Source organism: Melozone crissalis, unplaced genomic scaffold (assembly GCF_028551555.1).
Source record: "Melozone crissalis strain CALT ecotype California unplaced genomic scaffold, PUWL_Pcris_2 ptg000034l_1, whole genome shotgun sequence".
NCBI classification, from domain to species: domain Eukaryota; kingdom Metazoa; phylum Chordata; class Aves; order Passeriformes; family Passerellidae; genus Melozone; species Melozone crissalis.
Window position 1 is genome coordinate 2,344,636 of NW_026535812.1, and position 23,685 is coordinate 2,368,320.

A 23,685-nucleotide genomic window follows, 5' to 3' on the forward strand; every position below is an offset into this window, starting at 1 on the left:
TCAGTGACCAGCAGCACAGTGGGGTGGCAGCCAGGGATCAGGAGACCCTGGCTCTGATGCTGGCAGCACAAATCTCAGCCCTGCTCTGCCCCCCATCCCTTCAGCCTGGCACACAGGGGCACAGGACAGCTCTCCCAGGTGAAAGTGCAATTCCTCATGTCACAGCATCCTGGCATGGATGCATCTTCTAGACAGAAAAGCAATGCAGCTTTTAAAAAGCTGGAAAGATTTCATAGAGTCAACATCTGGCAGCAGTTGCCAAAACAAACACAGCATAGAAATATTTGCAAAATAGCTGAGGAGCACTGTGGATAATGTGGCATTATAGTAGAAACAGAGCAGCATATTAATCAAGGAACAATAAAGCTTTTAATTATATTTTAAAGAGTCTCACTTAAAACCAACGCAAAACAGAACTCATGTGGAATGACTGGCCTATTTCCCATTGGCTCCCTATGCCAGTTCTCCAGCTGTAAAATTAAGAAAACAAGTCTTGGGGGCACAATGAGGAAAAAAAAGGATGAAAGAATAAGGAGCTCTACTAGAGCTGTAATTGATACCATGTAAGTAGGTGGGCTAGAGATCACTATCCAAGTACTACAAAATTGTGTTTGTTTGGAAGGAAATACCACAAATATTAGAAGAGGACTTGTGGCCATCCAGTACACAAGTGCAGATTCACTGGGGAAGTCAAACACCCTTCAGTTCTGTCCTACCTTCTGTGCCACACTGAGAGCTCACAGCAAACCTTGTGTGGAGCACTGACACTGCCACCCACAGCCACGAGGCCACTGTCACCCACTCACTGCATCCTGCAAGAGATGCCTGCCAAAATGCTCTTCTTGAGCTTGCAGCAGGCTGAAACAGATAAGGCCGTGACACTAAGCTGCACCAGACAGGGTATTTTACGCCAAATATCTGGAGCACACGTGAATCAAAGGAACTTTCAGACATAAGGGACAAAAGATTGACAATATCTGCTGGTGCTGAGAAGAGAGGCTGTCATCGTTTACTGTCAGCTACACAAGGTCTATATGGCCCTCTGCAGCACTCAGATCATCCTCAGCTTGCAGCAGAAGTGTCAGATTGATGGGAAGCCCTGCCTGAGCAAGGTGCATCTCCATGGGAATCCACTGTATGAAAGAATCTGCCACAGGAGATGGAGATCAGAACAGCTGGGGCTCAGTGACATGAGGGACACTCAGCTGATCAAATGGCAGCACTGGCCACAAGAACTCTGGGAGTTTTTTGCTTTAAAACCCACCCCACTCAAACTCACTTTATTCAAAATGATCTTTCATCTTAAAACTTTCAGGATAACTATAGTTAGAAAACATCAGTGCAGTAAAAGCTGTAACAACTCCCTTAGATGAGTTGTACAACTCATTTAGATGAGTGGTACCAAAATGAGTGCTTTGTGTGAACCCTTCCCCAGGCCCCACACTCCCAGTGGCTTTTCCTATTCCTATTAAAGGGACCTGAGCATTCTCTCCTCCACAAAGCTCTGAATATTGCATTTCCTCATCACTGCACACTTCCAAAGAAGCAGGACTGTACTTTGCAATGTGGGTTTAACACACAGGACCCACGGGAGGTGTTCATGGCACTGCACAAACTCACAGTTTGGTGTCTCTTGAGGGCCTCTGGAAGCACCAAGGAAAAAACATGACCCCAGCTGAACACCCAGAATAAGTGGGATATTGCAAAGAATGGAAAAAGGGATGGTAAATTAGATTCTAGGGACCAAGGAGCGTAAGGGCAGAATGTGAGATACCAAAAGGCAACCTGAGACTCGGTGACAGATGTGACAGCCCATGACACAGATGTTCTGCAGCTGGATTTGTTAAAAGAGAACAGTAAAGCAGAAGAGAAGCTGCCTCACGGTTCACCATGTGACTACACAGTCACATAGTGGCTTTGGGATTATTTGTGATTATGCCAGTGAATATGCACAACTGGAATGTCTTAGCAGGAAATGGATATGGAAATGGCCAAATGTCCCATGTTCTGCTTGGGAGAGGACTAAAAATCAGAAATGCACCATAAACAGCCATCCATGGTGATGTCTCTGATGGAAAACCACAACAGTCACAACTCCAGGTCTAACTGTGATTACATCAAAGTCTGTAACAAACCCTGGCTGAGGGCACAAGGTGTCTGTAGGGGAATAAGGGTGGAAACCACAGGGCTGATTTGTACTCTGCCCTTCCAAACATTTTAGAGCAAGAGACAGACTGTATTGCTGAAGGCTTCTCTGCTACAAACCATGCCAGCAAGGGCCTGAAGTTATTTTCAGCAAACAAAGGCAAAGTCAATCAAATTTCCAGCACTGGACAATGAACATTTCAGCTCAAAGTAAGCAGCAGAAATTCTCCTCCTTCCAACCAGGCCTTAACTGCACAAATCCCTCAAAGAGAAGGCTAAGTGGTAATTTACATTTAAAAAGATACAGACACCATCCCATGAGCGAGAGGCTATTTAAATTACAGGTTACTGTAAACAAGCCAGGTCAGGCCCAGAAGCTCTCCTGAGGATGGGATCCAGGCTTTGAGCAGTGCTCCAGGATATTAAACCAGGCAGAGATTACCCTGCTTTGGGCACATTTATTTTTAACTCTTCAACTTAACCCAGCAGTCACCTGTTGCAAAAACACTTGGGATGATAGAGGCTGACTCCAGGATGATGCTCTGTAAATCACTCATGCTGGACTTGAACAGAATGAAGCCAGAAAATAGCTTTGCCCAGGTAAAAGGCAGGAGAAGAACACCCCAGTGCTGGGACAGCAGATAAGCTCGATGGAGAGAACCTGAATTAATTTTACTGTATTGCACAGGAGACTACCCAAGGGATGCTATTATACAACAGAATTATTCCTTATCTAATTTCTGCACACCCAGAGGATTGTGTCCAGTGCCTGCAGACAATACATCTAGGTAGAATATTAGCACACTATCCAAGAAGCAGGCTGAAAGGCAGTACATTTTCACTAGGGCCATAATTCCACAAGAGAGTATATTTTAATGGAAAAATCCATTTTTCACTTTCACAGTGATGTTTAAGTATTGCAATACATTTTACAATAGTTTCCTCAACATTAAAAATACAACTTCAAATAATACAGAGCTATAAATGTGACACTTATGAATATGATGGCAAATGAAGCAGGGATGAGATCTTTAAGGTGGGTTGATATATTGGGCTGACATACCTGTAAATGCCAATTTTCTTTGGCTATTTTTTTCTCTTTCCTAGGCTTAATATTGCCAATTTCTTCTTGTTGGTATTTTAGAGAGGAGAGAAGAGAAGAAATGAGGGGCAGGATGTTGACCGTGTTCACAGGGGTCTGAGGATGAGGGAAGAGATGAGGATCTGACTCCATGTTTCAGAAGGCTTGATTTATTATTTTATGATATATATTACATTAAAACTATACTAAAAGAATAGAAGAAAGGATCTCATCAGAAGGCTGGCTAAGAATAGAATAAGAAGGAATGATAACAAAGGTTTGTGGTTTGGGGCTCTCTGTCCGAGCCAGCTGGGCTGTGATTGACCGTTAATTACAAACATCCAACATGGGCTAATCACAGATGCACCTGTTGCATTCCACAGTAGCAGATAACCATTGTTTACATTTTGTTCCTGAGGCCTGTCAGCTTCTCAGGAGGAAAAATCCTAACGAAAGGATTTTTCATAAAAGATGTCTGTGAGACAGGATGATGCCAGTTGTTGCATCTGGCACTTGGGTGACAGTTTGAAAATGACTTTTAATTAAACAAGTGTTGATTTTTAAAGTCAAGAGTAATCTGAGCCTGTAACATGCAGCTGGGAAAGCAAACAGACATGAGTTCAGCTGATAAGCACATGCTGAAGACTGGCAAAGGAGGATATTGCTGGGATCCCACATGATGTAGACACTCAGAGTGGTTGGGGCTGTGTGTGAGCACATGGGCACCAGCAAGGCCTGACCCAGCCAGAGATTCAGCTCAGTGAGAGGCTCTGCTCAGAATGCCAGCTGCTCAGAAAGCAGGTGGTTTGCAAGGATAATCTGACTTCTGATGTGCCATCAGCAGATACCATAGCACCGTGGGCAGCAGACTGACTGCAAACTTGCCTTAGAGTTACCAGTCAACAAAAACAGCCCCCCAGTCCCTGTCCTTCACCTCTGTCCCTTCAGATCAGAGTGAGGGGCAGCAGAACCAGCCCCTGGCACACAACAGCTCTGCAGAGCAGGGAGCTGCATGGGTAGGCATAGGGGAAATCCCTTTTGATCCCACTGCAACAGCAGGAAACACTATGGAAACCTGGTGTGGTGCAAGAGAAAGCTCAGAAGGAATAAAGCTTGTTCTTATCTGCTCTAGAGCCACCAGTCAGCTGAAATCAGGCACATGAATGGCCCTGGCTGTAAAGGAGAGAGATGGAAGCATTTGCAGTGGCTTTTCTGTGGGTTAGAGTTACTGGAAGGCAAACAGCCAGCGCTGCCCTTGCCCTCCCCACTCCCAGGCACTGCACAATGGTCAGATCAGCACTGTGTTCTCTCTCCACACCACTGAGATCTCATTTCTCACCCAAAATCACAATCAAACCAAGAGAATGCCCCTGGGACTGCTCCTGTTGGCAAGCCAGAGTCCAGAGGAGTTGAGGGCTCCTGCCCTGATCAGCTGCTGCTGTCCAGGCTCCACATTTGGCCAGTCTGGCTGCAGCTGGAGCCAGCAGGGAGCTGGGAGAGGGATTTCCTTTGTGGATTCCAGGCTGCAGAAACTGGAATCCCTCAAGCTGAGAGAAAAGATAAGTGTCTGGAGGATGTTGGAAAGTTATTTCTGATAGACACTGAAAGCTTGCAAAGAATTAGCAGAGAATTAGGCTGAAATGGAGTTATGGTGCTCAGATGGGTGTGACCAGGCTGCAGCACTTCCAGGAAGGAATGTTTAAGGGAGCCAAGCCATGGAGCTCAGCCTGGGCACAGCTGCAGGAAAGGCAACACTGATAGCAGAGCCCAGGAAAGCAGGAGCTTGGAGAGGGACACCAAAGGGGGCTGGGACAGTGAGGAGCAGGGACAGCTGGCTCTGTGAGCCCCCAGAGCTGGGTGAGCAGCAAAGGCACTCTGAGGATACACTGAATATGTTCCGTTCTGCCTAGAAAAATGCCAATACCTGAATCCAAAGGCATCAACAGCTTCTGAGATAGTGCCAGAAAATTAGTGTTAAACTTTTTACCCATAAGCAATACCAAGGGAATGTTAACAAAGAACAGAAATAGAAATATGAGTTCACAGCTCACAGCCATGAGAGCCTTGCCCTTTGCAGTGCTCAGCTGCTTCCCAAGCCCCAGCACTCTGTAACAAAGGCTGTCCTGGCTCCTTCCCTTGGCTCAGCCAGGAGAGCCTTCCTCCCATGTAACCTATCCCAGGCATTCTGTTGTAGTGTGTTCTGTTAGTTTATTTAATTACTCCCCTATTTTCTGTATCACTCCCCCATTTTCTGTAATGGTTCTGCCCTCACCAGTTCTTCCCACCATGGTATTGTCTGTCATTTGGTTACCTTGGTTACTCCCGCCACAATTTATGTCAATCCTCTCTGTTATATAATTTACCCTCCCCTGTGTTTTGTTATATGTGAATTTGTTCTTCTCCCTGGGCCCAGTCAATCACTCCCCACTCCTCCCAAGCCTCCAGAATCTTCTTCTACCTGGGAGTTATGATTGGCTGTGGCTCTGGGGCCCCTCCCTTATAATGTAACTATTGGTTTCTCCCCAGTGCCTATTATGTTAAGTCCACTCCCCTACCTTCCCCCATTGGTCCTTTGTAAACCCCTCCCTGAGATCCCTCCTCCCCTTTATAATCCTGTTGCACCATTTGTTCGAGGTCACTCTCTGGCAGACACATTCGATTCAACACCTGGGTGTCTGTCACTCCCTGGTTGACAATAAATCTGACAAGTCCCCAGTGAGTGTCCGGACTCTTTACTCTCGTTGGCCAGCAGCGATTCCGTCCGCTGTGAGCACAGCCCGAAGCCTTCTGACACCGAGGGGTGCTCCCACATTTGCAGTTGGGTGTTGGCTGCCCTCCTGCTAGCCGGACACCTGACCTTAAGGCCACGCCTTGCTGCAGCATTCCCCTCGTGTCCCTCAAAGAATTTCACATTTGACACTGCTGAGATCTTCAGACATGCTCATCTGACAAAAGCACCCAGACATTTCAGATAAAAAGAAGAGATTTTGAATACTGAGTGGATTCTTGCTATCTGTTGTGAAAATGGATCATTGTACTGAGTTTTCTGTGAGGAAAAACCTAAAAAAAAAAAAAAAAAAAAAATAGTGCCCCAAATCCTCAGGCTGAGACAGTGACCTCTGGAGAGGTCAGAAGAGATGAGATCTGAGAAAATTAAAACTATGCTGCTATCTATTCACATGGCACAATTAAGGTAGTTTGAGAAAATGCACAGAAATTTCAACACTTCTTGTAAGCCATTACACTTTAAAATCAAGGCTGTTCAGAGACTGTCTTCTTTTAAAACCAAACATTTTTTTTAGAATTTCAGTAAAAGTCAGAATGTTTCATTTCTCAGTCATAATTGCTAATCAGGAAGATGTGATACAATCTGCTAAATCTCAAGAGTGCTAAGATATGAAGGGCCTTTAGCAGTGGTACAGGTAATTAAGTTTGTTATGATTTTCTATATATTCTGCAGCAGAAAATCTGATTGTTCTTTTGGCAAGGGGCCATGTCTGTTCATCTTCAAAGATGACCTGCTTTAAATTTTAAAATAAATATTATTTAAAGTTGAAGGTAATTTTGTTTTAATAGAGCACACAGTACCAATGTACATTCTTCATTACATACAGCAATTATTTTTTTTGCTAATAAACCATTGCATTGAAAATTTGTCTGATATTTTTAATACATATTCAAAAGATGGAAACACTAAAGGCAGGTGATGTTAACTGAGATGACAGATCCTGTGGAGCTGTATTAACATTCTGCATACTAAGAGTCTGGAATTTTATGTCTGGCTGTAGTAAAGGGGAAGATTTGAGGAAGAGGCTTAGAAAAAGAGGAGAACTTAGCACAGCTGTTTCCTAATTATTCGTATTTCTCAGCAATTTCCATGAGACATTCTGAGAAACAATGACTGTGGGAGATCTCCAGGGATTTTGCTAGTTGACAGCAGAAGGAGAATGTTATTTTGGGACGATCATGGGGTTAGGGGCTCCCACTTCTCTGCACTGGAGGGAATACAAACCCTGTGTGCCACTGCTTGGGAGTTCCACATGGAATCAGACCTAAAAATGCCATGGGTGTTTGGTACCTCCAGCAGGGCTACTCTAAACTCTCCTTAGAGTCAGCTCAAAGGTGATTTATTTAATTAAACAGAAATTTACCCACACCCTGATGTTAACCCTTGATGTTTCAGCCAGTATTCCAAGTTCTGAGTGCCATTAATGCACACATGCTCCCAAATCTGCTTCCAGCCAGCACAGCCAATTGGTTTTCCTCCTCCAGAAACTGTCTCAAGGGAAGCCCCCAAGAAAGCCCTAACCACATGCACCTCACCACTTCCTGAGATTTACTCCCAAAACTATTTGACAAGCTATTAGACTGAACTGAAAAAAAAAAAGGCAAAAAAAAAAAAAAGATGAGTGCAACCATTTAGTTCCCTTACTGTACAGACAGCTGCTTTAGTAGCTAAATAAAACTGAAAGTATCTGACCAATTCTCATGTAGAGGCTTTGTTAATTTACAGGCACAATTTATATTTCTGGAAAATGCTTCCTGTTGTCCATTTTCAAATGATACTTTTGCTTTGGTAAACTACATTACTGAAGTCTCCAACTCTAACAAATATGTTAAAAATAAGCCAAACTTGGTGCATGGCATTATTAATCATCAGTCATTTAACTTCATAATATTTGTGGATTTTTCCTAAAAAGCATTCACTTAAACCAAGGCAATAATCAAAATAAATTTATCTACATCCTGTAACAACCAGATTTCCTTAGCACAGATGAACACATTTGCACTACCTTAGCCCAATGAAGAATTAAAAAGAAGTATTAATGCAGCATTTTCAAGAAAAAGGTGTGAGCTTGCCAGGGATGCATCAATTATTACATTACCACCTACTGCCTGGGAGTTTAGCCATGCTGCTTGTGATGAAGGGCATTTTAAGGCATTAATGCTGGGCAATTTTCTCAAAATTCCTTTCAGGACAAATCTCCTTAAGCTCATAACACCTTAATGCTTTCCAAGAACAAAAGCCTTCCGTTCCACAAGAGCAGTGCTAATGCGGGGTGCATTTGTGAGGAGTGACTTGGACCAGACCCCAGGGGAAAACAGATTACAGCTGTGAGCTGCTGCTGCTGCTGTGGGGGCAGCAAGGGAGGCCAGGCAGGCAGAGAGGGACCCCACTGATCTGCCATGGTCACACAGCTCTGCAAGGTGTGGCTCTGCCATGGCCACACAGCTCTGGCATGGCCACACAGCCTTGCCACAGCTACACAGCTCTGACATGGTCACACAGCTTTGCCAGGTGTGCCTCTGCCAGATGTGACTCTCCCAAGTGGGACTCTGTCATGGTCACACAGCTCTGCCAACTGTAGCTCTGCCAGCTGTGGCTCTCCCAGCTGTGGCTTTGCCAGGTGTAGCTCTGCCATGGCCACACAGCTCTGCCTCTACCAGATGTGATTCTACCATGGCCACACAGCTCTACCAGGCGTGGCTTTGCCAGGTGTGGCTCTGCCATGGTCACACAGCTCTGCCAAGTGTGACTCTGCCAGACATGGCTCTACCATGGTCATACAGCTCTGCCAGTTGTGGCTTTTCCAGCTGTGGCTCTGCCAGGTGTGATTCTGCCATGGCCAGACAGCTCTGCCAGCTGTGGCTCTGCCATAGCCACACAGCCCTGCTATGGTCACACACCTCTGCCAGATGTGATTCTACCATGACCACCCAGCTCTGCCAGCTGTGGTTCTGCCACGGCCACCCAGCTCCGCCATGGCACTGCCAGGGCTCGGTGTGACCCTGCAGACTGAGAGTCCCAAAGAGGAGACTGGCATGGGAATGGAAGTCCTTCTGTCTCAGAAGGGGATTTATGAGCATGTCACAAATCCCAGGAATCACGGACATGTGTGACATGGGTGAAGTGGAAAGAGCAGAGGACCTGAACGCTCACCAGGGCAGGATTTTTGACTATTTACCTTCTCAACTTGCTGGTATTTACCCTGCAGCTGTGACCAGTGGGGGAAAGGATCATTGCAAAGACTTAACCTTAAGGCTCTTTCAGGGGAGCACAGCAAACACAGAGAAGTTACTGCACCAAAAACCAAGGCACCTGTCTGCTAAACAGGGGAAAGAACCCTTGAGTAAAGAGACACCTGTGCCAGTGTTCAAGCCTTCTTTGTAACAGGAGGGAACAAGTAAAGAAGGATCTCTATTTTATAATAGGCTTCTGCTTTTAAAAAATTACATTATTAAGGTGTATGATCCATAAAAAAGAATGTACATTACAGAAAGGAATGGTATTTGATTATGTAAGTGGTGGTGGATTACATTGCACTCCAGTGTCAGCAGAACACAAAGGACTGGAAAACAATGATTTGATTTTTAACCAGATGCAGAGAATTTGTCCATGGTTAGTCAGAAGCATTGTACTTTACATAAATGCCTCACAAATGGTGACACAGTAATTACAGCAGCAGAAAATGGCCACTATCTGTCTGCTCTGCACTTTACAGACTAAATAGAGATTTCATGCATAATGAATACACTTGTGTTAGCCCAATTCACTTTTTCAATATTATCTTATAAGGTGAGAATAATATAAATTTGAAATCATTATTCAAGTGTTACATCTATTTTATCACGAGTTACATTTTTAATAAAATGCAACTTTACTTGAAGCACACATAATGTTTGCATAATCTGTGGAAGAAAATTGGCACTCTAGGAATTCATAATTTGCTTATTTCTTATAAAGCCTTTTGATGTATCCTGCAGATTGATAGGGTTTCAGCGTATTTATACAGACAGAAAAATATTTTCTGTGGTTGGTTATTTGCTCCTTTGAATAGACTTCTTTACAGTTTGCAAGGCATTTTCATACAGTTTGCAAAAATAAGTTTATGATTTATCTGTAGTTAAAAAAATTCATTTCAAATCTTCTTTGATACAACACACTTCCAATTTTTGTTGTGACACAGATTATGCAAATGTGCTCGACAAAGAGGATGCAAAGTGATTTTAAAGCAGAAGTTCAGCTGACAGTGCCCAGGCTGCTGGGGGAACTGAAAAGGATTGGGGGTTTACAGCCCCATGGATGGACATTGATTTCTTGGGGCTTTTCTTGGATTAATGGGGAGGCTCCCACTGGGCATTTCCCAGTGATGCATTTGGGTGTGATAGCCAAATGAAGCACTGCTGTGTCCCCATTAGTGTCACACATCTTCTTCATTTACTGACAAGCTGTCAAGGACATGTCAGGACTCTGGAACATGATTAAAGTGAATTTTTTTTTTATAAAGCTCTTTTTAGTTCATGATATCCATGTGGAGTTTATGTTGAGGCTTAAAGCAGCCTGGAGACAGCCAGTGCCTTCCTACTCAAGTGTGGAGGATGCACATGCAGCAGAATGCCTGGAGCAGGGCAGAACCACACGGGGATGGATGGAGGATTCCCAGAGGAATCTCACATGCTGCTCACCAGGGCAGGAATCCCCTCTCAGCACCAAGGGAGCTGAGCAGGGAACACTGTGGGACTGTTCACAGGGGTTCTTGGATGAGGGAAGAGACGAGAATGTTGACTCCATGTTTCAGAAGGCTTGATTTATTATTTTATGATATATATACATTAAAACTATACTAAAAGAATAGAAGAAAAAGTTCTCATCAGAAGGCTGGCTAAGAATAGAAAGAATGATAACAAAGGCAGCTGTCCCAGACTCTCTGTCCGAGCCAGCTCACTGTGATTGGCCATTAATTAGAAAAAACCACATGGGCCAATCCCAGATGCACCTGTTGCATTCTACAGCAGCAGATAACCATTGTTTGCGTTTTGTTCCTGAGGCCTGTCAGCTTCTCAGGAGGAAAAATCCTAAGGAAAGGACTTTTCATAAAAGATGTCTGCGACAACAGTGCTCCATGAAAATCTGCATTCCCAACCCCACAGGATCAGGAGGCCACAGGGAACAATACACACCAGTGGCTGTGGGCTGGAGAAAGAGAGGAGAGAATTCTTCCATGTGCAGCCACTGACACTGTGGAGGCAAAGACTGGACTGCAAGTGATGCCTTAGGATTTCAGCTTTTATATTTTTCAGATCCTGTACTGCATCACTGCATCACTCTAAACTCTCTATAAAGTGTTATTTAACTGTCTTCACATTTTGATCAGACAAAACAATCCCTCTGGGCCTGAGATCCAAGGACACGCCACAGCCTCAGGCCCCAAAAAGTACAAACAAAAGTGAATTGGGGGAACAAACTGGGGGTAAATGACTTCATTAGCTGAAGCTGTAATTGGAGAATTAACCCCTGATATGTAGATGGATCAAACTTTTAAATGTCTGAAAAACTGGTGCCCATTGTCCAGCTTGGGTGTAGCCTCTGGGAGGCTTTCGCTGCCCAAGGTAAACCTGTTGAAGGGCTTTAATAAATACCCACTTTATTCTCTGGATCTTGTCCAGCCTCTGCTCTAGGGAGTCATCCCAAGGCATCACAGGAGGTGAGGTTGCTGAAAAGCTATCTGGCTCTCTTTACAGGGCAATGCCATATTCCACCTTGTCTGAGGGGAAAACACACAAACATGTGATAGTGCCGACCACAGAACTGCTCTGCAGCTACCAGAAAAGCCTCCTCAAATGTGAGGCTTTGAGTGTAACACAGCCTCATGACTCTGCTGATGCTCAGGGCTTTTCTTCTGCTTTGGAAAAGCAAAACCCAAGCAGCACCTGCATGCATCCATGCTCCTGTGCAGCCCTTGGAGGGCTGGAATGAAATCTGTAGGGACAGTGGTTGGAGAGGCAGGGATAAGGCAAAGGATAAGGCAAAGAACTTCCAAGAAAAATCCCCTAAGGTCCATGGAATGAACACAAGTGCAGCAGGTAGTGGCCAGACTGCTGGAACACAGAGATTTTTCTCACACCAAGGACTCAACAAAAGGAATGATGTTCCCATGGCTTAAATAAAAAATGTAGAGCTCCATGAAGAGAGAAAGAGAAAATCTTACTTCCAGTGAACATGAGTAGTTGGTCATTTTCAAATATAGTAATTTTTTAATGCATGAATATAACATGAATATTTCAATCCCCAGGACTGTTCTGCAAGTACTTTTTATGATAAGTGATAAAATCTTCCTGCCTGGATGCAATTGTACTAAACTACTGTAATGGATTCTCTGTTGAACTTCAATGGAGCTGTATCCCAGATTTGGGGCTGCATCCCACTTTTGAGAGGATATTTTATTATCAATAGCTGAGTTTCAAAAGGGGCCATGACCTGTGTAAATCAGACAAATCAGGATATCAAAAAGAGACAGTGTCACAGTTGTTTAACCTGAAGCAATGGAATTTCTGTGCTGTGGCACAGGCCAAGCTCACTGCTGCAGGTCACCATGGGCAGCATCTTTTCAGCAGCCTTAGGGTTACCATGCTGGGCAGGAGGGAGAAGGGCAGCAGAACCCAACCCTTTGTTTCTTGGCTCAAACTGTTGTCTCTTTAAGTCAAAAGCAAAATCCCCACTGATAATTACTGGGTCAGAATCAGCCCAAACTCCCCCATCTTGTTTTTTTCTTGCCTTTTTATTCTTTCTTATGAATTTTAGAATGTAATGCCTTTAAATCAAGAACTTTCTGGCAAAAAATATCAAGCTTGCTATACATTATTATTATCTTAAAAGCCATATATTATTTGCAGGGGGTAAAATATTCCAGCTTGAATCAATATTTTCCCTTTTGTGTTCAAAACCTACAAAAAATATCCCCTGAAATTAACATTCTTCCAATTGCATATGTACAACAAATGTTTCCATTTTTCAAAATGAAACCTTTTCGATAGAGAAACAAATTTGTGGGTTTTTAAACAGGAAGAAAACTGCTTTTCCCCCATCAACTCTGCTGCTTTTCTATTGTGTAAGAGATTTATCCTGATGGAGTTTAGCCCAGGGCAGTGTGCTTGCCCCTCCACGTTCAGGTTACTGCAAATGTTCTTTGTGCTGTTGGAGCAGTGTCCTGAGTGTGCTGCAGCTCCATACATATTTAACCAGGCTGTTGCTTTACAAGCACATGTTCAAAAGATTTTATCTAATCAAATTTTAAATAGGAAATTACTTGTCTGACTTCACATCAGAGAGCCATTCCTTCCCCTGCTGCTCCAGATTGGGTTATTAGAACTTCACTACCAAATGGTCAGCAGTGTGGCTGAATCACCACTCTTAATTCTGGCCTATAAATATCAGATGATGATTTATTAGCAGGCACTTGCAATGCTGCAGGAGCAAATTCTCTTTAATCTCTTTAATTTGGAGAGCAATGGCAAATAGTTTGGAAAGCTGAGAATTTCTAAGGTTCTCAGTGCAAGTAACTGTTCTATCAGCTGATTGCAGTGTCTCCCTCCACTTTGTAGTGATCCCAAGAGGTTTTCATGCCCACACTGACCCAGTCCTGCTTCTCTCTGTGAATTAACTGCTAACTGTGGGCAGCAATTCCATGGTAAGTGGGCTAAAGCTGTGGTGGTGGGAATATTCAATGACTTTCACAAGTAAATTGCATAAACACTGAAGGAGTAGTTGTTCCCTTGTGTGCTACCTGCCTCACCACTGTCCAACATTCCCACCTCATCTGGTGAGAGTTTATGGTCTGCACAGGGACTGAAATGGTACTGCATGTTCAAAAGCTGGAGTCTGCTCCCCAGAATATCCACTTACAGCTTTCAGCTCTTCCAAAATGCTCATTCTGTTTCTCCCAAAGGGCACCAGACCAGTGTGTCTCACCCTTTTTGGGCAATGGAGCTGCCCAGGAAGGTTGCTGGTGCAAGGGAGGTTTGGTTGTGCAGATCACACCTGGATCAAGAATGTGCATCATTTCAGAAAGCACTAAAGCAGGAAATGGACTTGAATCTCACTGAAGTGAAGACTGACCTGCAAACCTAACAGGATTGTTTATTTAGAAGATGAGCTAACTAATGTGACACAAAATACCTCAAGAGATTTAAAGAAAAACCCAAACCAAAACCATTTTCTTAATTTCAAAGCACCTTTTTGTCATATTCAAAGTTTGGTTGGTTCTTTTTGTTTTTTTATTTCAGAAATAGTTCAAATTTGGCTTGACAATCTATTAGGCATTCAGAGAAAAACAAGCACAATAGGGAGATTAAAGAAGACAACCTAAAGAATGTCAGACAATCTGTCTAAATCTTAAAAGACAGGAAGACAAGGAAAGAAAACATTTTCTGATTGTGATATTTAGGAGCCTGAACTAGGAATAGAATGCAATTTGGAAAAATAAAAGCTTCTGATACAAGTAAACATGAGGGGCAATTACTGGAGGCAAATAGAGGAAACTAGACTAGCAGCAGTGCTAGAAGTGCTGTAGGATCTTGAATCCAGCTGACTTTTCCATCACTGAGAACTGTGATCCTCAGTCATCCATAATTTAAGGACTTCACCCTGTTTGTAGAGATTGAGGCTCCACACTTCAGCACCTCATAGAAACCCTAAAAGGTTTCTAACTTCCCAAGTTAAATCTGGTTCCTGAGTTTGGGGCTACTGGGTGATGTTCCAGCCCAACACACCCTAACAGGCCTCTGAAAGGTGTCAGCTGTCCTGTCCAAACTGGAGATTTCAGGGAAATATTACTTGGCTGCTTTCAGGATCAAAGGACAGAAATAAACACTACTAGAAACCAGCAGGCAGGAGACACTGTGGGATAAACCAGATGCAAAATCACCTGCTGAGGAATAATGTGCTTAATCTTGGAACACTTTTCAGGGAAGGTATTTAAGTACATGCAAGATCATCAGCTGGCTTAAGTTATTTTAAAGTACCTTGATCTCAAGGCAGGCAGATCCAGCCCTATAAATTCTTGATCCTGTTGATATGTCACATACTTTAGCCTGAAGTTCTGTTCTTTTTGTAGTAAATCGAGTTTAGAGCAGTTGTGCTGTGCTCTCTGTTACTGTAAAACTAAACTGTGCTTGCTTTCAGGCTATTGTTTTGATCCTAAATTTCTCAGCTGAGACATTCTGATGGCATATCTGCTGGCTTCAGGCACAACAGAACTCTTTTAAGGAGTGTTATTTTACCTTAAAATGGACAATCATGGAATAGAAAGCCTCCAAATGTGCACCTGGTGTGCTCAAGGCAGCTTCTCCCTGAAAGCAAAGACAAAGCACCCCCAAGAAACACTGGTTCAAAAGGGGGAGGGAGGGAAAACAAACCAGAGCAGTTCTTTTCCTCCTCTATAAGAACAGCAACTGCTTAGGCTTTCCTTCTGAACCATAAAACAAGGGAAGGTGTCAGCAGGGAAAAACAGAAAGTGTATTTTCATTTGTCAGTAACATTCAGTTCTATTTCCACTGCCAAGCAGCTGCACCACCTGCCTTGCACTTGTTGTGTGCAATGAGAGATGACAGAGGGCTCCTTAAAGCCTTGAAGGGTGCAGTAATTCATTACCTTACCTTAATTAACCTGGCAGAATTTACCTTTGGAAGAAACAAGGGTTTGATTTTAGTATCTTCCTTCCTTGCAGAAAGGTGAGGAGGGAAGGTGGCAGAGGTGCAGCACAAGGAGCAGAAACAATGTCCCTGTCACCTGGCTCTGGGCAGGTAAGTGTTCTTCCCTTGTGTGGCACCAAAACCAACTGGCAGGTGAACATCTGCCTTGGGCTTGCAGGATTGTTTTAATCTAATGGCATGGATATTTTAAAGGGAGAATCTGTGGTGTGTGTAAGGTCCCCAGGACGAGGTGAGAGATGAGAATCTGACTCCATGTTCTCAGAACGCTGATATATTATATTATATTATATTATATTATATTATATTATATTATATTATATATCATATCATATCATACTATACTAAAACTATACTAAAGAAAGAGAAAGGATACATCAGAAGGCTTAACAATAATTAATAATAAAAACTCATCACTGCTTCCAGAGTCCTGACACAGCTGGACTGTGATTGGTCATTAATCAAAAACAATTCACATGAAACCAATCAAACATTCACCTGTTGGATAAACAATCTCCAACCACATTCCAAAGCAGCAAAACACAGGAGAAGCAATCCGATAATTATTATTTACATTTTTCTCTGAGGCTTCTCAACTTCCCAGGAGAAGAAATCCTGGCAAAGGGATTTTTCAGAAAATATCATGGTGACAAGCTTCCATTAAACAATATGAGTTATCTGTTTTGGAGCAATCTGAAGGACCTTTCACTGTTAACTCCTCTTCGTTAATTTTGGCTTTATGATGTTTTGGGGGCAGACTGCCTCAGCCTTCACATTTACCCTATCCCTGTGTGGCATGACCAAGATATTGGAGCTCTCAGGTGCATTCTTGTCAGAAGGATGCAAACCACACACCTCGCGAAAGCTCCATGTGAAGGATTGGTTTTATCCTCCACCTGTGAGCTCTGGGTGCCTGCAAATGACATTCCCAGAAAAAAGCACCACAACTGTGGGGTCAAAGTATCCACCTGCAGAGTGTTCCCACAGCCTGAATCAAAATATCCTGCTTCATGTGTTTAGCAGTGCATTTTTTCTTAGAAACCTCTCTTTCTCATATTTTAGCCATCAAACACCAAGGTGCTTCTTTCTGTTCATGCTCTTTGTGGTTTGACTATGGTCCTGTTTAGGATCATTCAGCTTTGTAACACTTGTGTTTAAAAGAATTCCTTTTCATTAATACCTGTGAGAAATGCTGCTGAGTGGGAACTCACTGAAAAATGAGATCAATGAGTTTTCAGTTTAGGGCTGTTTTCAAAACCCATCTCAGAAATAGATGTACACATGGAATTACTCCTGTGGAAAGTAACCAGATAAAATACTGCTGACAAGGGCAGTGAAAATTGTTCTGCTGTAAGAAGTGTGTTCAAGGGACAGAGATTACTGGTAATATTTTAAGTAGGAAGTTGGTAAAAGCTCATTACCCTTCAGTGATTTCCAATGCAGTCCCTGATGGCTGCTTATTCAGAACTACTGCAAACACTTGAGCCCCAAATATCTTTATCCTGATCTCTCCAATGTTTAATTTCCTCCTACAGAACATGCATTGGAAGGCTTAGGGTACCTTAAGCAACTAAAATGCTTTACCTTTTAATTTTGTCTAAATGCTGCTAGGATGATCAGAAATGTGCTGCAATTTACATTTCTCTGGTGAAATGGTAGAACTGCATTTCCCCCGTTCCCATTTTGCCTCTCTGAAGGCACCAGAGATAGCACCAAAGCTGTTCAGAGAGTCACAGAGCTGGCACACAGTCTGCTGTTCCTCCAGCTACTGCTCTGCTCAGCATTAGGGGAAATTCCTGCAGGGGATGTGTTTATCTGCTCGTGCAGAAAGTCATTTCTACAACTTGGCAAAAACTCCTGTCTTGAGTGGATCTAAGCAGGAGCCCTGGTGTGCTGGGAACTCTCACCTCAGGTCTGGGAGTGGGAATCTGAAGGAACTGAGATCCCATTCCTTTACACCTCAAACTGTCACATCAGTGCTGAGGCTGAGGAAGGCTGAGGAATGATTCTAAGATTCTTGTGTTCATTTCAGTTAAAATTATACTAAACGAAAAAAATAACTTACTCCTGTATTGGCAGATTATAAAATAGATTTACCCAGGGACAGAGATGAGGAAACCTCTTCTATCTCTCTCTCTTTTTTTTCTCTCTTTTTCTCTCCCCTTGCAACACTCTCTTCCCTCTGAAGCCCCTCAGCACAGAGCAGAGCCTGCAGGAAATGCCACTGCCACCCAGAGAATCCCTCAGCCAGGTGCACCCAGGAGGGAATGGTGGGACACCAAAGTCACTCATCTCAGGACCAGACCTTCCCAAGTTCAAATAAATTATCAAAAATCTGAATTTTTAATTGGATTATTTCAGTTTCTCTGGTTTTCTCTGCTCCCATGTCTCTTCCCAAACTGTATCCTAAAACAAAAGCCATGGCCAGAAATTTGCCAGCTGTGGAACCACCACTCATGCTGAAGAGTCCCCCACACATGCTGGAGACCCTGGCAGGGTTTGCTTCTGCTCCTCTTGACAGAGGCTCATGTCTCTCTACCACCCCAAATGGCAAGCATAAGGTGGAGTTTTCCTGAAAATCAAACTTCTCTAAGGGTTTAACATGTTACTGTGCTGTTCTGAGGACAGAATGAGGCATTTATGCTGAGGGCAATCTAGGAATTTATAGGCTTTCTAAAAACAGAGTTGGAGATAAAATGTCTTGAGCAACAAAGGATGTGGAAAAATGGCACTGCAAGGCAGCAGGATGGGGAGGAGGTGTGATGGAGAGGTTTCTCTAGGCAGAAGATAGCAGAGACTGAAAATGCAGCAGTTCTGTGAGCCAGGATCATCTGTGAGGACGTGTGGCAATGAGAAGCTGATGAGCATGGCTGACTGCCAGCAGATATTATGATCTCAGAATATTGATGTTTTGTACTAATAATTACAAAATCAGCAGCTGTACAACTGTGTATTTGGATAAATACAAGTGTAAGTGCAGCCTGTGACACGGGGAATGGAAATGAAGATGATTAAAATGACAGGTCACACAGTAGTACTGATGCCAAGAAAAGACTGACAAGCTGGGAGAATGATAACATAATAAAGCATTAAAGAATCTTGATATTCAAAAGGAAAAAACTGATAATGGAAACATTCATAAGCAGTCAGAGAAACACATTAACTTTCCATTGCTGTTGAGAGCAGATACAGATCAGAGAGAAGACAGTAGGAAAAAAGAAAATTTACTTGTCTGCACTTGTAAAGGCATATTGGGGCAAAAATGCATCCTTCTCATAAGCCCTAAATAACAAATCTACAAGGAGGATAATCTCTTCAGATACTCTGAAAGATAAGCAGAAAGCTGGGGATTGTCTACACAGCCAAGAAGAAAGCCAAGAGTTGGAATCATGTCATCTGAATGTTCCAGGTGGATTTGTTGTAGGTTCCCACCCAGGCAGTGATCTGTGACAATGAGGCAGGATGTTCAGCTGGGATGTCCAAAATGTGAAAGTTCTTGTTCAAGGGAGGGAGCTTCATGAAGGAATTAGGAAGAAGTACAGAATAAAACTGTTCCTGGGATTAGGTAAGCATTTGGCAATAATCACAGTAATAAAACACATTTAGGCCACAGTCGTGGTCAAAGTCTGGCTGGGATGTCCCAGGATGTGTTTTTATTGAATGCCTGCACTGACAGACACAATTTGAATTATTGTAAAAAATCTGCTGTGCCTGAGGGTCAGACACTTGTTATTCCATGGACACCCTCTGCTTTTGGGATGGGGACATAGCAGAAGCCCAGCTCTGTGTGGAACAAGGCAGTGAGCCAGGCCAAAGGAAAGCTCCATAGTTCCATTTCCAAACAATCTCAAGTTTCAAGGCAGGTCAGAAAGAGTGGGGTTAACACCTGTCCCACCTGAGGGCTGAGCTTTTTGAGCCACACATAGATTCTGACCTCAGAGAAGTGAATCTGAAGTTCAAGTACACCACACATTTGGGGTTGTCTATTCTGTTCAAGGATGGACTAAGCTGTATTTTCCTTTACCAGAGGACAGCTCCACTCCCTGGGATTTTGCACAATGTTGCATCAGGCTCCTCAAGACAGAATGGGATGATTTTCTGCCTTGCACAGGCTGTGTGGAACATCCAGCCTCAGACATAGGGATACACCTGGGTGTCCCTGCATGCAGGTGTGCTCATGGACTTGTGCCCACAGTGGTGTCAGCACAGCCTTGGCACCACAGTGCTCCACAACCTCCACACAGCCCAGAGCTCCACACAGCTGCCTTTGGCCTTGCTCTAAACACAGGTTTAATCCTTCATGTGGCCTAAAAATTTCCTCCACCTTTGTTTAGGAGTGAATCACTGATGATTTCCCTGAACTGACCCCTAATGTTGGCTGTCATTGCTTGGGTGGGGCCCCATCACAACACAGAGCTGGGAACTAGAATTCCTAGCACAAGCTTCCTTCCCACTTTTTACCAAACATTTTTCTCCTCTGAAAAGGAGGCAGCAGAGGCAGGACGCAATGTGAACCTGTTGCTGCTCTCTTTTCACAAGCAGCAGGACTCTCATTCCTCTCCCTCAATTCTGCAGGGCACTGAGCACTCCCTGCTCTCTCCAGCATCCCCACCTTCATGTAAGGGCTAAAGAACAAGGACTGACACCGGTGAACTCACACTGTGATCAGAACTGGTTCTGTGAGCAGGCTGGGCTCAGCAAAGCTCAGGCTAAGATGCTGCTTTGCCCTTCTGCCTAGAAACCTGCAGGACTGCAGCAGGGCAAACCACAGAGCAACTTCCCCATCCACGCTCCAGATTTATATGGCTGGCTTTCCTCTTCTTAAATCTCCCCCAGCAAAGCTTTGTTCCAAGATGATTCACAGATGTTGTCATTAAAAAGTTGGGACTTGCCAACAAATAACACATGGGCCTGCTTGAGAAACTGCTGTTCCCACAGCTTTCCCCAGGAAGAGATGCTCAGGGTAATTGGTAAGGCCTGTGAGAACAGCACAGCATAAAGCATCTTCCACCATCCATAATATTTGAAGAGAATCCTGGTTTCCTGAGAATTTATCTTGTTCATTTAAAAATCACATGGATAAACACACATGATAGAGAATAGATAATTAAGCCCATTATCATGAAAGAAGTGTTGATCTTTTCAGGTAATAGTGAATGGGTCAAGCACGGCTTATTTGCAACACACACAAACAAAATCCCAGCACTAGCTAACAGACAGCCATGTAGCTTAATTATAGACATAAAATAAATTGATTCATTGATATGCAGGCATATCAAAGGCCAGAGGTGACAAACTGTCACATCCTGCAATGGACAGTAGAGTCACAATGGACAGGACTGTACTGTCCATTGCAGGATGAGCCAAACTACAGAGAGGGCAAACCCCAACCAAAAGGGAATAAAAACCAACAGAGGGAAAAGGGTGTTACAGTGACCTGGCTGGAATCTTGTGCTCACCCAGGACAGGCTGAAATCCAAAACCCAGGACCAGCCCTCACCCACTCAGGACAGGCTGAAATCCAAAACCCAGGAGCACAGCCCTCTGTTAGCAGTTTGGAAAGTCAGCAGGGAATCCTATCTGGGGAGATCTTTACCAATAGCTATGAACAGAAATGTTTCATGATGGTCACCCATATATTGATTAAATTCTTGGTCATTTAGCAGTAAGGAAAAGGCTTTTTTTTTTTTTTTCAGGGAGGTGGAAAGAAATGAGCATTCAGTAGGTTTTCAAACACTAAAAGCAATCTCAGTCTTTTGCAATGCTCTTAACACACAGAGCAGTAAATACAATTTTCATACAGTTTTGAATAAATGACAGATGTAGTACATATTTACTACATTCTCAATTCTGCAATTTAGAGGCTGACATTAAAATATTTTCTTCTGTTTTTCATGGGCTTGTTGTTACAAGCATGGCTGCTTTGCCACAAAATTTGTGTTTGGAGAGGCTTTTATTCCTTTTTCATTCCTTTAGTCCTGCTGTGTGACTGTGTGCTCCACCATGCCCCAAAGAGCTTGGTGGCATCTCACAGCTCTCCTTGTGTCTCAGCCACACCTGTGAGGACATTCCCACTGGCTTCACCACCCTTCAAACCAGGGCTCCAGTTGGGATTTGGCTTTAGAGCCAGTTCACCACTCAGTTTCCAGGCAAGCAGGGAACAGGCAATGCTGCCATATTCCACTTCCACAAAACAATGAGTAGATGGACTGGAGGAGTTTAAAGCGTAGGAAATACAAGTTCACCGGCTGTACAACTGCCAACATCATCTCACAGACATGCAGCAAGGGGAAATTCAACTAATCTGATGTTTGTTTTTCTTTAACATTCTATTAAAGCAAAGCAGCTCCATAATGAGATTACTGCATTTTATCTCTTAATTGTATCCAGATATGGAAAAGAGATTTACTGCTAGTGGCTTGTATACAGTACAATATTTTAAAGCTAATTATGATAGAGCATTACTATTGTCACACAATGAAATACTTATTCTTCTGTTATGAATCAATACCATTTTCTAAAATTTATTCTAACTACCTTTTTAATTGGATATACACCCTGCTAAATTCTGAAACAGACAGTTATATAAACATAATTCTTTTAAATCCAGGATGATATCAGCATAAAATATTTTACTTAAATAGATTGCAAAAAAGGAGAAAAAGTAACATCAAGTAGCTTTCCATTATTAAAGCCAGCTGAAAGTCAAGTCTTGAGAGCATTCAAGTTCTTATTTTTCAACTCTGCCATTGTCCATGGAAGCATGGATACACATCCTCCCCAAAGGGTGAATTAATAGTTTGGTTGTTCATTGAAGACTACCAAGCACCTGGCTTTTGTTTCTATTTCTCCACACAGAGAGGAAATCATATTACAGTATTTATCTTCCTAAATCCCCAGGGCCTAAAACCTCTAAAAATCTTTTCTTTGCTTATGGATGAAATAGAGTAAACAATTAAAAAGTTAGGCAAAGAGTTTTAAAAAAACATTGTATCCAAGTTCCTTTGTTCAAAAATACTGGTGAGTAGATGGTGAAAACCTCTGCTTGATCTGTCAGTTGTAATTAGTTAATGATTTTTAAAAACAGTGTCCCTGTGTGATGATACCCTGATCACACTGGCCATCAGTGCAAACTAAAATTCAAGTATTTATAAGCTGGTACTGCAATTAACACTTTGCACACATTCCAAAGTACACCTTTAAGCTTGGTTTTCCTGAACAAATATTCACATCAGGGACAGCTCAAGTTTTGACCACAAGCTGATCACAGCATATCTGCAAATCTTACCTGAGTATGAGACACCTCCTCCCCCTCTCCACTCAGGGCAAAGGGACAAGGAAAAAGCATTTGTTTTTCTCAGCAGAATCAGGCAGCAGTTTAAACCTACCTGAGCTCCAGCCATCTCAATGGGCATTGTTTTCAGCACTCTCATACCTGTATTCCATGTATTTACACATCCAACCCACATTATATTTACACTATGGTAAATTAAACCAGTCATATTTTGGTGAGATAAAATGAATCAGAACTTAGAGATGAGGTAAATCAATAATATCAAGTATTTAGAAACATTTACTTTTTATTAAGTTACTGAAAGAATTTAACTACATATCATATTGCCAGTATGTTGGTGGAAGTTTTAGATATTGAAGCTGATTCTACACTTGATGACATATTATCCAAGTAATTTAATGAATAAATATTGCAGAATGCAATATCTGAGACTGTCAAGAAATTTCATTTTACCAGCAGCTCACCACTAAGGAAAAACCCCACAGTATTCCTTATGGTTTTTCTTCAAGAATATATACATTGAACCAACTCTGGGTCATCCTTCAGGATGATTTTGCAATAAATAAATGTTTATATGTTAACACTTAGCATACTCTAGAAGGTCATCAATTGTCTATTTATCTGAAGGGCCCACATTATGCAGGAAGGCTCTTCAGCATTCCTGTGATTCAGATTT

At 42.8% G+C, this 23,685-nt stretch overlaps 1 protein-coding gene across 1 annotated transcript in view; it reads right to left on the reverse strand.

Annotated features, from left to right (window-relative positions):
- LOC128940944 (glypican-5-like) overlaps window positions 1-23,685 on the reverse strand; it is a 372,567-nt gene that overhangs the window by 74,276 nt on the left and 274,606 nt on the right. The gene's annotated exons all lie outside the window — the stretch shown is intronic.